The sequence below is a fragment of the Heterocephalus glaber genome, unplaced genomic scaffold (assembly GCF_053883595.1).
Source record: "Heterocephalus glaber isolate CG9 unplaced genomic scaffold, H.glaber_assembly_v1.0 deba00001504, whole genome shotgun sequence".
Lineage (NCBI taxonomy): Eukaryota > Metazoa > Chordata > Mammalia > Rodentia > Bathyergidae > Heterocephalus > Heterocephalus glaber.
Genome location: NW_028258324.1, coordinates 43,476,580 through 43,490,962, shown reverse-complemented (window position 1 = coordinate 43,490,962; position 14,383 = coordinate 43,476,580). Strand labels below are relative to the sequence as shown.

The 14,383-nt window shown below is 34.4% G+C and overlaps 1 pseudogene; it reads right to left on the bottom strand.

Moving 5' to 3' along the window:
• Positions 1-8,456: 8,456 nt before the first annotated feature.
• Positions 8,457-9,879, bottom strand: LOC101714070 (vasculin-like protein 1 pseudogene; annotated as a pseudogene).
• Between the last annotated feature and the right edge of the window lie 4,504 nt (positions 9,880-14,383).

Sequence of the window (14,383 nt, the reverse complement as noted above, 5' to 3'; positions counted from 1 at the left end):
ACATCTTATACTTCAAAACATATAAGTAATTGTGTATCTCTGGAATATCTAACTTAGTAATAATAACATCAGTAAAAGTAATATTTATTTTAAAAATTCCCACATTACCAAGAGAAGATGGATTGTCCTGATAGCTCATAACATCTATCAGAATGAGTGTCAGATACCTAATCAGTAGGTCTCTTTCTTAAATATTATTAATTTTATTGGTACATTTTAGGTATACAATATGACATTCATCACTGGGAGTTTATATATTCTATCTTGGTTTTTATTTTTTCCCCATTCCCCTGCCCTCCCTTCAACCCCTACACCCCTCCCTATTTACAAAGACTTTGTTTCCATTTTTTTCATTTTCTCATATTAATTCCATTCCCTTCTTTCCTTTCCCCTACTCCTCACACTTACCCTTTCCTTTGTCCCCTTTCTCACTATTTCACATTATCTATTTTACCTTTTAGTCCTCCCTTTTGATAACATATAGCACTGAAATTGTTTTTAATGCAGTTTTATTAATAAGTGACAGTAACTCACTTCAGTGAACATGCTTTTGTATACTAGCTAAACAATGAGGATTTCTGGCTTCTAAAAGTCAAGTGATTGAAAAGGGATTGTCTTATGAATGACACCCACTGGAAAGCAGTCTCATTCAATACAAAATGATATCAACCTAAGTACTTGTAACATTCTACCAATCCTTGAATTCTGTGATTTCAAAAAATTATATAGAAAATTAATAGTCTGCTTTGCTTAGATAATCTAGGCCTGACCAGCCAAACTCTCTATAATTGCATTAAGTAATAGAATTTAGGTTGTGCTCTTACAGCATAAAGATTTCATTTCTGCCAGCTCTGGAAATTATATAAAAATCAGGTTGAAGATTGTGTTTGTCAGCCTTTAATAGTATGTTGGAAACAACAGAGCACATTAGGCTCTTTTTGTCCAAATTCTTTTTGCATTGAAGATTTGCTTTTAAAGAGTCAATCTCAACAATGATTTGAGCTCTTTATTTTATCAGGGAATTTTGTGACCAATATGTCTTTAGATTTAGAACTTTAAAACAATTAGGTCTTTATGTCATTTGTTCCTGACTACATTGCAAATTAAGGCTCCAAATGGTCACCCTTCTCTATTGCATATCACTGCTTGTAAAATAACAGGATTAGAACTTGAATGTGGTAAATTATTTTTTGGAACTTGAAGCTTATTTTCTCTTCATGGGATATTAGGATAGTATCCCTTATTTAACCTGTTTGTTGCAAAACTTGTTAAAAGACCACAAGAAAACACGTAAGACAGTACTGAACAGTAATCTTTTACAGAATGTGGGAAAAAGTGCAATCTTACATAGCAACAAAGTCTAATTATATGTGCCTCTAAAACACTGCCATATCCCTCTGTCCTTACCCTTCTTATAACTCTAGATAACTTTAAGAAACATTACCCTTCTTTAATATTCACATTTTAGGTAACCAGCTTACAGATAAAAATTTAACATAGTTTTATTTCCCATTTTATTTTTGTCTAATCTATAAAATGTACAGAAAACTAGAAAATTGGTGGTTATATAAATGTAATCAAAAACCTAAATTTGAAGCAAGAGATATTTGGGAGCAGAGCTGTGGAAATTATATTATCAAATTCCTACACAGGATTTTCTCACGATGAAAAAAACTGTTATTCATTTAAAGATACATGTACATGAAGAACATACATTTTTTAAATGTCTGAAGGATATTTTTATTGCTGAATTCTAAGGCAAAATAGAAGAAAAATAAATAGGTCAATTTGAATCAAATGCATTAATATTTTTCTCAAATTATATTGATTTGTAATGTTTTTATTAAAAATTTTTACTCGGACTTTTTTTCCAATGAAGTACAAATGAATGACCCTATTCAGTAAATAATATTGAATTTGAAGGTTTAAGCCTGGTGGTATCCATCCTTAAGCAAAACACTCAAATAATGTGGAATAAAATTTTAGAAATTGGAAAAGATCGACAATGATCTTGCAAGAGTAATTGATATTAAAAATTTTAAAAATGCATGTCAATATTGGAAATGATAGATTAACTAAAATATCACAAAGAAATGTTAAGAAAAATAAATAATTTTGTTATATTAAATTAGTACTATATCATATAATGATTATATTGCAGATAGCTAAATTAGTTAGAAATCTTTACAAGGCAGTTAGACAAGGCTGGGCCTTCAGCATAAAAATAATTGAGGCACATTCACTGGTTAGAATTATAAAAAGATAAAAGGTACTGCACCCTCCTCTTCCTGGAGATAAATAGCAATGATTGATATTCCAAATAGGCTTCAATCTCCCTACCCCATTTCCTTTCTGGAAATTCCTTGTTCATTCCATTGCTTTCTTATTTGATTCCCATTTAATCAATATTACCTGGGTGACTGTACTTGTAATCTTATTAGTTGATCATGGTTTTGTCTCACCTCATGCCCACCTTGTAATTTTCCATTGGATCGTATAGTTTCATCCCACTTTGTATCCACCTCACCTCATGGCTTTGCCTTATAAAACACCTTTGAGAAGTAGAGTGAGCAGGCAACCCACTTTCTGGTCCCCTTTCTGTTTCTCTTAGACAGAAGCTATCTTTCTCTCAATAAATTTTTCCTATTCTTAACCTCTGTTGTTCCTAGAATTCATTCTTCAGTTGTAGAGACCACAAACTTGTGTTTTGGATATCTAGGAAGTTTTAATATTTAATTTGTTTGAATTATTTTTGCTTGTTTGTTTTACTTGGTGCCCTATACTAATTATGCTACCTGCACATATTACCACGTTAATTTCAAAGAAAAGTTTCTACAAGTCATTTTCCAAAGTAACAAGTAGATGGCATTACATTACTATTCTTAATACAGATTGCCAGCACTATAAAAGAAAGATAAAATTGTTCTACAAAACATTTTACTTTTCTATTCATAAGTCAACAAACCTTTCCTTATTCAGTAACCTAATCACTTAAGTAGACCTGGATCTAAAATTATTGGAATTCTAGTGATTTCCTTGAAACAATTACTTTGTTAACTAAAACTCTTTAAGAAACATGGTAAGTAAAATTCTCAACATGAAATCAAAGTATTGTGTTTTATGACATTTAAGACTGCATATAAGGAATTTCAGTTCCAATGAAATACTAATTTAAAACACAATGTACTAATCTAGCCACAAATATATAAATGAAAAAAATAATTAAAACAAGAAATAAGCAGAAGCAATTCTAATCACAAAAAAATAGAAAGGCTTCAAACCACAATCATATTATTTTAAAAGTTATGGCAAGGGAAGAAGACAAAGATTCCAGGAGTTCATGCTGAACTCTTTCCAGATATACAAAGGAAAAGACACAGCAGCCATACCACCTCACTAATATTCATGAAAGCATGGGTATCAGAGAAGAGGTAACATATTATTTTTGGGATTTTGCTATTAATACTATAAGACATCTAAAAATGTCAAGTATATTCTGTGATTTTTCAAGAGATATTTCCAACAGAAATTAAAAATACTAGAAAAAATAATGTGGGCTTCTGAGTTTGCTGACAGCCCAAAGAGTAAGTCACTTGAAACTCAAATTTAAATTCTCCTTGTTTAATAAAGACACACACCACTCAAATGTTGGAAATTTTGTCCACTTTTCTTCTTATTTCTAAAAAGACAATCCATGGCAAATATTGTGATAATTTTTGGTAATTTAGGGAAATATATTTTTTCTTTGAAATACTAAGAATGCATGTCATAACATGAGTTAAAAAAATTAATCCTGAAGATATAGCATATCCTGATGATATAGCATATAAAAATGCTAAAATGCTAATGAATTTCAGCAAAATTCTAACAGAATTTAACTATATATGAGTGAATATATGCATATCTATTTTCCCTTACCTGTATACATATATGCACATATAGATAGACATTTTCCTTTATTTATATAAAGATTAATTTATAGAATTCAGAAGGAAATGAAAATAGATTAAAACTTTCAAATATACATTAATATACATGAAAGGAAAAGAACACTAAAACTGGTGATAAAAAATGTATAATTAGACTAGAAGGTGTTTTCTTGAGTGAGGAAAACTTTGAATTTGTAGAGTCTAAGGTAACTGTTATTACTTCACAATTTTACATAGAGTTTTCAATTCTCATAAATATTCTAATACATTTTCTGAATTTCAAGAAAAGAAGAGCTAATTTTTCAAGCATTCAAGCAAGGAAAATTACATTTGTTAAGTGTATCAAATGATTTCATGTGTCAGAATGTGCCACTTGTAACTAGGTACTACTTCCTTTGAATACCCTACACAATATAACATCTGAACAGAGGAAAGAGGCATGAGCAAGGTCCCCTTCACAGATTTCAGTCTAGTTTAGCTCTCCTTTTTGATTTTCTTTCAATAAGTGTCTTGAAAATCTAGGGTCTTGTTGTCTGCTTTTCGGAAACTCTGACTAAAGCCACTATCCTATAAATTTGGCGAAATTGGCGTTTTCAGAAATAGTAGAAATCTATCTGCAAATTTGGAAATTTTAAATCATTTAATTTAACATATATACACACACACACACACACAAACATGCACACATGTACACATGCACATCTTGTCCAAAAATAAAAAAAAGCCACTAAAATAAATGATTTTCATTGAGGGAAAATAAATGATTAACATCTACTTAAGTAGTTAAAGGAAAGAAATCAGAAAATTAAAATTTGAGGGCTGGGGATGTAGTTCAGTGTTGCCATACCTGCCTGGCAAGTGCATGGTTCTGAGTTCAATTCCCAGTACTGGAAGGTAAAAAAAGAAAAGAAAATTAAAGTTTCATGAATATTGAATGAATGCAGAATTCAATTTAAAAACACCAGATTTAACTATTAACTATGATTAATATATACTATATATCATACTTATTATATATTACAAAATTTCTGTACTATAATATAAATAATAAAAGTAAGGTAAAATAATTATTTTTCTCAGAGCCACTAACTGTATAAATTGCTACAAAATCTTTGAAAGTATTGTATTGATAATGGCAGAGAATGACCTTCAAAATATTGGTAGATTAAATAGGAACTATAAATCATTAATGTGTTTAGGACTCACAAGCCGATATTGAAGAGGGTGATTGATAATCATGGTTATATGATTATCATGTTTATATTTCTTAGACTGTGTGGCTAATGATTAACATTTTTATACATTGAAAATACTGGTAGATTTCTGAAGTTAATATTTACATTAGAAACAAATACAGAAAGTAATTTCAGAAATTATAAAGGCCCAGTCAACAACAAGACTCATTTTAGAATTCTTATAGCCAGTATTTAGGTTTGTATGACTTTCTCCATTAAGTATCAAAAATATCAATCTGATGATAATAAACTCAGAAAAGTTTAAATTATTCAATCTTTGTGACTATGATAGTTATACAAAAATGGATTGCATTTATTGTTTATAATAAACCTAAACTTCTGCAAACTAAAATAACCTTTTGAATAATGCCTATAAAATGACACAATATTTCACATTTATTTATGATAGAGAAGAAACTGAAATTAACAGATTAAGGAAAACATACAGACTCATTTACTTCTCTGTCTCTATGGCAGAAGGAAGAACTGTGATTATATTAGCAATTCAATTACATTAGTCCTTTTTATCAATAGAATATTTGAACATACACTCAAACATAATTATGCCTTTAAAATACACTAAGTATAAATAAAATGTATACAGTAGTTACTTTTTTTCCATGTCCTCCCTTCACCCCCTCCATCCTTCCCTATTTACAAAGACTTTGTTTTCATTTTTTCCTTTTCTCCTAATTTGTCCTTTCCCTTCTTTCCTTTCCCCTTCCCCTCCCACTTCCCCTACCCCTTTGGACCTTTTCTTCCTATTTCAAATTATCAATTATTATTTTTAATCATTTTAATCCTTATTTATATTTTCAGGTTCTCAAACTAGAGAGACTATTTGGTATTTACACATGTGTGTCCTATTTATTTCACTTCAGCATATGGCCTCAATATGCATCCATTTAGCTATAAATGTCTCTAGTTTCTCATTCTTTATGGCTGAATAGCACTTCATTTTATATATAAAAAAAAACACATCTTCTTTATCCAGTTTCCAGTTGATGGGCACTTGGACTGTTTCCAAGCTTTAGCTATTACAAACTCTGCGGCTATAAACATGGGTCCACATATATCGCTGTGGTATGATTCTTTTAATTCTTTTGGGAAGATACCCAGCAAGGGAATAGCTGGGTCAAATGGGACCTCTAGCCCTAGTTCTTTGAGGTATCTCCATACTGATTTCCACAGTGGTTGCACCAGTCTGTACTCCCACCAACAATGGAGAAAGATTCCTTTCTCCCCACAGCCCCACCAGCATTTGTTATTGGTTGATTTCTTGTTAGCAGCCATTCTTTCTTGAGTGAGGTGGAATCTCTGAGTTGATTTCATTTGCATCTCTCAAATGACCATTGATGGTGAAAATTTTTTCATATGTTTATTTGGTGCTTTTACTTCCTTGTCTGAGAAATGTCTGTTCACTTCAGATGCCCATTTTGAATTGGGTCTTTGAATTTGGGGGGTCTGATTTTTGTAAGTTCTTTGTATATTCCAGATAGTAGTCCTTTGTCTGAGATACAGTTGCTAAACATTTTTCCCACATTGTAGGTTGTCTCTTAGCTCTGTTGGTGGTTTCTCTTGCAGTACAGAAGCTTTTTAGTAAGATGATATCCCAGCTGTTGATTCTTTGTACTAGTTCTTGAGCTACTGAGGTTTTGTTCATAAAGTGTTTTCCTATGCCAATGTTTTCAAGAGTTCTACCTAACTTATCTTCTAGCAAGTTTAGTGTTTCTATTTTAATATTTAGATCTATAATCTACTTTGATCATAGTTTAGTGCCTAGTGATAGATAGGGTCTAGTTTTAATCTTTGGCAGGTTGAAATTCAGTTTTTCCAACACCATTTACTGATGAGGCCATATTTCCTCTAGTGAGGGTGGTTTGCTCCTTTGCTAAAGATGAGGTGGCTGAACATGTCTGGAGTTGTTTCTGCATCTTCTAATCTATTGAACTGATCCTCAGGTCTGTTTCTTTGCCAGTACCATACTGTTTTTATCACAGTGGCTTTGTAGTACAGTTTCAAGTTGGGGATTGTGAAATGCTCTGCCATGTCTCTGTTGCCTAGAATTGCTTTTGCTATTCTAGATCTCTTCTGGTTCCAAATGAATTTTTAGATTGTTTTCTCTAGTTCTGTGAAATACGTTGTTGGAACTTCAACTGGCATTGTATTAAATCTATATAGCAGTTTTGGAAGTATGGCCATTTTCACTATATTGGTTCTTCCTACCCAGAAACAAGTGTTGTCTTTCCATTTTCTTATATCTTCTTCAATCTCTTTTTTCAGAGTCCTATAGTTTTCTGTGTAGAGGTCTTTTGATTCCTTTGTTAGACTGATTCCTAGATATTTCATTTTTTTGGATCCTATTGTAAAAGGAATTGTTTTCCTAATTTCCCTTTCAGTGAGTCTGTTATTTGTGTACAAGAAGGCTATTGTTTTTTGAGTGTTGACCTTGTATCCAGCTACTCTACTGAATCTGGCAATTCAGTCTAGAAGTCTTTTGGTAGAGTTTTTTGTGTCTTCTATGTAAAGTATCATATCATCAGCAAATAATGACAGTTTTTTTATGATGTCAAATATTTATTCCAAGTTAGTTATTTTATGCAGTAATTTTTCCCCCTCAATAGACTTGTGATAAGCTCATCTTTTCAAATCTGTAAATAATGTTATCAAAATAGTCTTAATCTTTGAAATCTCACAAAAATTTATATTTTACAATCCACCCTGAATATCAAGCCTTCAAGAATAACAGATTTCCTATATCCAAATATTTTACAGCTGTACCCAAAAAAGGAAAACAAAAACCAAAAGATCATATGCTTGGTTAAGGGCTAAGTTATCTGAGCAGCCAAAAATAAAATAAAATATCCAAATTATTAGAATTAATTTAATACAATTATAACTTCAATAGTCACTTTGTCATTGACAATGATTGCTTGAGCACAGGAGTGAGTGCCCCAAGGGCTGGTAGTAGAAGCTGCTGCTGCAGGTCAGCATCCACTCCTCTCAGTCTCTGCACTGCCAGCTCCCACCTGTGAATTGCCCCGTATGTTCTGTATGTGTATTTTAAAATTCTTTCCCACCACACAAACATCTCTATTAAGCAGGTAACAGGAAAGGACAACAACAAAATCTCAACAAACCAACTGCTCTCTCTTTGGGATATGATTATTTCCCTTGTGCATGAAGTATTCAACATAAGAAAAGGAAAAGGAAAACAACAATTTATTTTGTATATTCCTGAAACATACAAGCTGAGTTTACTGGTTCAGATGAACTATGAACATTTCTGTGCCTACTTCCAGGCATCGTCATCTGATGTCTCACTGCTACTTGTTTGGATGTCTGAATCCTCAAACTCGGCTTTGCAAGTGCTTCTCCAAGAGGAGAAGAGGCTCAAACTGCAGCTCTGCAAGAAGCCATTCTTTCCAAAGCCATTTCTTCTCAGCTGCTTTGTCTTCATATGGAACTCCTTAAGCTCATCCTCTGTGAGTAGAAGGCAATTCTCATCATTTTCAGGCTATGCCTGCCATCTTATTGCTTTCAATAACCTGTGCTCTGCTTCCAGAGAATATGAGAGGACCTCCCCTTCTTCCACAATGGAGAGAGAGACCATTCTAAAGACAGCCTTCCTCCCCATTTTCCTTTGGTTAGAGTGTGCTGTTTTCCTCCAAATCTTCCAGCTTGTCACAGTCTCTGTTCTCTGAGAAGTCTCCATTCTGGTCATTCTTCAGAGTCTTTAGGAACTCACTCTTCCTGTCAGTAGTTCAGCAGGTCAACTTGGTCAGATGAGAGGAGCTGATCTCAACTGGAGGGGTAGTGCTGGAGGGACTCTCTGGGAGAGCTTAGAACTGCACCACCAGCCAGTATCACTGGTTTGGTAACAGAGATTGGATTGATAAGAGCAGACTCCCAGCTAGAGGAAAGGGATCCTGATTTGTGTTGCATTCTGTTAGCCTTCCATGCACTGGTCTTGGAAGGAGGTGGTGAGGCTTAGGAACTAGGTTCTTATAGACACTTGGAACCATGGTTGATGATTTATTTCCATTTGCATGGTGAGATCCTGGTGAGGTGAATCCAGCAGAGAAGGCAGCAGCAGGATCTTCTTTGGAAACTTTTTTGATTACTAGCATCTTGGAAAGTTTCTTGCACTAGGTGGGTTTTCCCACACTCCAGAAGGGGGCCCCAATAGGTCTGTATGGCTGATTGTCTTTGCCAACTTCTGGATTCAAAGAAGAAAAGTCTTCCTCTTCAAACTGCAATTTTTCTACCTTGTCTTCTTTTTTTTTTTCTTCCCTAAACTCTGTAGGTGGCTTTTCCTGAAAGGCTCAGCCTTTCTGGGAGTGGAAGCTGCCATTCCAATGTCGATGGTTCCCTGTGCCACCTCCGCTACTCTGGCTCATGCCATCATGACCCCGAGAAGAGCTGTGCCAACTAGATAAATTCCCTGCTATTCCAGGGTATGTTCCCTTAGAGACACCAGAGTCCACAGAATCATGGCGGAACAGGGAGGGTTGGTGCCAGGAATCTCCTGTAGTTCATAAAGGTCCATTGTTAAAAAAGCCAACAGAAGAATCATGTAGACGACAGCTTACTCCAAATCTACTTTCTCCTCAGGGTAGGTGGTCTCCGTGTTTTTCAAAAGAGGTTCTAGGTGACTTAGCTGACTCTCAGGTTGAGAAATTTAGCCAAGAAGGAACAAAGTCATGCTGCGCCATTTAGGTCCAGTGTTTCTTTTCAGCAAGGTGAGACATCAAACCTCGAGGCCAGGATCCCAGAGTGTAACCTCTGTGGTCCTGTTTTCTGACTCCTTGAGGTTACCAGCTGGATCTCCCGAGAGATTTTCTTGTTAAAAGGGAGCTTTCAGTAGCCTGGACAGCAGCATACCTTGTGATGAAGCACAGAGAAGGACGGCTCCTTGTGGCTCCCTTTCCTAGTCCCTTCAATTGCTCATTCTCAACTACCTAGTTCCAGACATGTTTCCAAAAGGGGGAGGGGAAGGGGAAGGGGAACATAAAACGTATTTGTTACATTTAAAAAGAGGGATAAAGGGAAAAATCTATGTCTATGTTCACTTCATTCAACTTCCTTGAGTAACAGCACTACAATGTTGCTTAAATAGGTAAGCCATGGACATTTGCACAGTGAGGGCAAACACTTCATAAATAGGTCATAGTTAGAAAGACAGGTTGCTTAATATGCAGGTAAGTAATGTCATCACGATGACAGATCAAAACTATAATATTAAAACACAATCAAAAATCTTTGGAGTAGTCAACTCCAGTGATAAACCCTCCACATGACAAAGCCCTCAAAACACAAATTTCATTATTTTTACACAACTGCTAAAAAAAAGTGTGCAGATATGTGTAATTGTCTTAACCATCAGAATCTAAAGAGCTAAGAAATCTTGCTTTAAAAAAAGGATCAGGCAGGAATTTAGGAACTTGATAAACATTTTCCTCTACAGAATAGCAGCTTTCACAGCAAATTTCTTGGTATACAGCTCTTAAACATATGTTCTATTTCTTTGGCCTTCACTATTTATAAATGCACCAAAATTAAAACAAGTAGAAAGGAGTAGGGAGGGAGGGGTAGTCAAGGAGAAAGACAGTTCCAAAATGAAGTTTTCTTCACTTCGGTTTTCAGTATTTCACTTGTTCTGCTCCTTTCCAAAAGCTGAATTGAGTCACTGGAAGGTGATGTGAAGAATCTTCTACTGTTTTGGTGGAGAAACAGCTTAATGTTTTGGATCCATTTTCATCATTATCCAATTATTAAAAAGGCCACAGGAATCTACCAATCAGGCAGTGGCAGGGTTACAATAAAGGAAGAGACCTGACATCCAAGGACCCGGTAGAGGTGACTAGCACACAAACATAACAAAGATCTTACCAAAATGGCTGCCCTGCCCACAAGGCCAAATAATGACAGTTTAACTTCTTCTTTCCCTACATTTACTCCTTTTATTTTTTTCTCTTTTCTAATTGCTGCGGCTAATGTTTCCAGAATTATATTGAACAGGAGTGGTGATAGTGGGCATCCTGCCTTGTTCCTGATTTTAGCATGGAAGTTTTCAGTGTTTGACCATTTAGTATGATGTTGGCTGTTGGTTTTTCATAGATAGCCTTAATCAGGTTGAGATAAAGACCTTCTATTCCAATTTTCTGTAGGGTTTTTTTTTAATCATGAATGGGTGTTAGATTTTGTCAAATACTTTTTCAGCATCTATTGAGATGATCATATGGTTTTTGTCCTTGGCTCTGTTAATATAGTGTATTACATTTATTGATTTACATATGTTGGACCATCCTTGCATCCCTGTGATAAATCCAATTTGGTCAGGGTGTATGAACTTTTTGATGACCCTCTGTATTCTATTTGCCAGTATCTTATTGAGGATTTTTGCATCTATGTTCATTAGGGAGATTGGCCTGTAGCTCTCTTTTTTCGTTGAGTATTTCCCCGGTTTTGGAATTAAAGTAACACTTGCTTCCAGGAATGAATTTGGAAGTATTGCTTTCCTTTCAATTTCATTGATGAGTTTAAAGAGTAATGGCAATAGTTCTTCTTTGAATGTCTTGTAGAATTCACCAGTGAAGCCATCAAGACCTGGATTTTTCTTTGTTGGTAAAATTTTAATTACTTTTTCAATTTCACTCATTGTTATTGGGGTGTTTAGAAATTCTATATCTTTTTCATTTAACTTTGGCAATTCATATGTATCTATGAATCTGTCCATTTCTTCTGTGTTCTCCATTTTATTAGAGTACAAGTTTTTGAAGTAGGTATTGATGATCCTCTGGATTTCTGCTGGGTCTGTTGTGACTTCTCCATTTTCATTCTTAATGGCTTGGATTTGAGACTTTTCTCTCTTTTTTTTTATAAGATTGGCTGAAGGTTTATTGATTTTATTCTTTCAAAGAACCAACATTTTGCTTCATTGACTTTTTATATCATTCTCTTAGTCTCCATTGCATTGATTTCTGCTCTATCTTTATAATTTCCTCTCTTGTGTGAGCTTTGGGTTTGTTATGCTCTTCTTTTTCTAGGAGCTTGAGGTTCAGCATTAGGTTGTTTATTTGAGCTCTCTCTGTTTTCCTAATATGGGCATTCATTGCTATGAATTTCACTCATAGAACTGCTTTCATTGTGTCCCATAGATTCCTGTGTGTTCTACTGGCATTATCATTTACTTGTAGACACTGTCTAATTTCTTCTTTAATTTCCTCTGTGACTCTTTGGTTCTTCAGGAGAGTGTTACTCAATTTCCATGTGTTTGTGAGGGTTTTGTGGTTTCTTATGCTATTGATCTCCAATTTTATTGGACTATGGTCTGATAATATACAGGGGGTAATTTCAATTCGTTTACATTTACTTAAATATGTCCTATAAGATAGCGTATTGTCCAATTTGGAGAATGACCTGTGTGTAGCTGAAAAAAATATATATTCTCATTTCGTGGGGTGGAACACTCTGTAAACATCTATTAAGTCCATTTGTTCAATAGCTTGGTTCAGTTCTAGAATTTTGTTGTTGATTTTTTTTTTTGTCTGGATGATCTATTTGTGATAGTGGGGTATTGAGTTCCCCCACTATAATTGTATTAATGCTTATTTGGTTTTTCATGTCCATTAATATTTGTTTTGTATAGTTGGGGGGCATTCATATTTGGTTCATATATATTTATGATTGTCATATCTTCTTCTTGGATTGTTCCCTTCAGAAGAATGTATTGACCATCTTTGTGTCTCTTAATTAGTTTTGGTTTGAAATCTACTTTGTCGGCAAATAAGATTGCTACTGCTGCTTTTTTCCAGGTTCCTGTCTCATGGAGAAATGTTTTCCATCCTTTTACTTTCAATCTATGAATTTCTTTTTGAGTGAGGTGTGTTTCTTATATACAGTATATTGTTGGATTTTGCTTCTTAATCCATTCTGCCAGTCTAATTCTTTTGATAGGTGAATTGTGGCCATTAACATTAATGGTTATAGTTGATAGATATTGACTTATCCTTGTCTTGATGTTTTACTGTTGTTGGTTCTTTAATTTATAATTTTTCCCCTTTTCCCTTTAGTTTCTTGCCTTGCCTGATGACTTTGCTCTGTCAGGCCTCATGGAGTGACTTTCATTGTCTTTCTCTAGAGTATTGTTTAGAATTGTTTGGAGTGCTGATTTGGTGTTCATGAAATTTCTCGGGTGTTCTTTGACGTGGAAGTATCTAATTTCCCCATTGATTTTGAAAGATAGTTTTACAGGATACAACAGTCTAGGTTGGAAGTTATTTTCTTTTAGGGCTTGAAATACTTCACTCCAAGAGGCTCTCCTTCACTTGATGGTTTGTGTTGAAAAGTCTGCTGTGATTCTGATGGGCTTTCCTTTTTTAGGTGATTTGTTTCTTTTTCTCTAACTGCTTGTATGATTTTGTTCTTCTGTTGGGTTTCTGGTATCTTGACTATTATATGTCTAGGTCTAGATTTTTTTTTTTTGTACTGGGGATGGAACTCGGGTCCTTGCACTTGCAAGGCAGGTGGCGGAACCACTGAGCTAAATCCCCAGCTGGTCTAGATTTTTTTTGATCATCACTAGTTGGAGTTCTATATGTCTTGCTTATCTGTATGTCTAATTCTCTACCTCTGTCCAGGAAGTTTTTTACTGTTACTTCTGTGAACAGTTTTTTATGTCTATTGTACTTTCTCTTGCTTTTTCGTGAACTCCTATCAGTCTTACGTTATACTTCTTTGCATCATCTAGCAGCTGCTAGACTGATTTCTCTTTGTTCCTTACTATTTTTAAGAAATCTCTGGTTTCATGGTCACTAACCACAATCCTGTCTTCTATATCTGATATTCTATCTTAACACTCCCTTAATCTGCTGTGAATACTTTCAATGGAGTTTTTAATCTCCTGGATATCTGTTTGAATCTGTTTCATGGATTCCATTTCTTTTCTATGTTGGACATTCATGGCTTCCAGCATGTTTCTGAGCTTCTGAACTAACAGCAATAGGGAGGCTAGAAACTGTATTTACTTTCCTTTACAACTAATGGCAATCAACAGAAGGAAAAAGAGAAGAAAAGAAAAATAAAGAAGAAATCCAAATTAGGGCCAGGACAGTAACAAAAAGGGAGATGAAGAACGATGTGGGACAGTGAGAGAATGAGTGAGAGAGACAGAGAGAAAGAAAAAAGAAAAGAAAAAAAGAGGAAAGTAAAAATTTG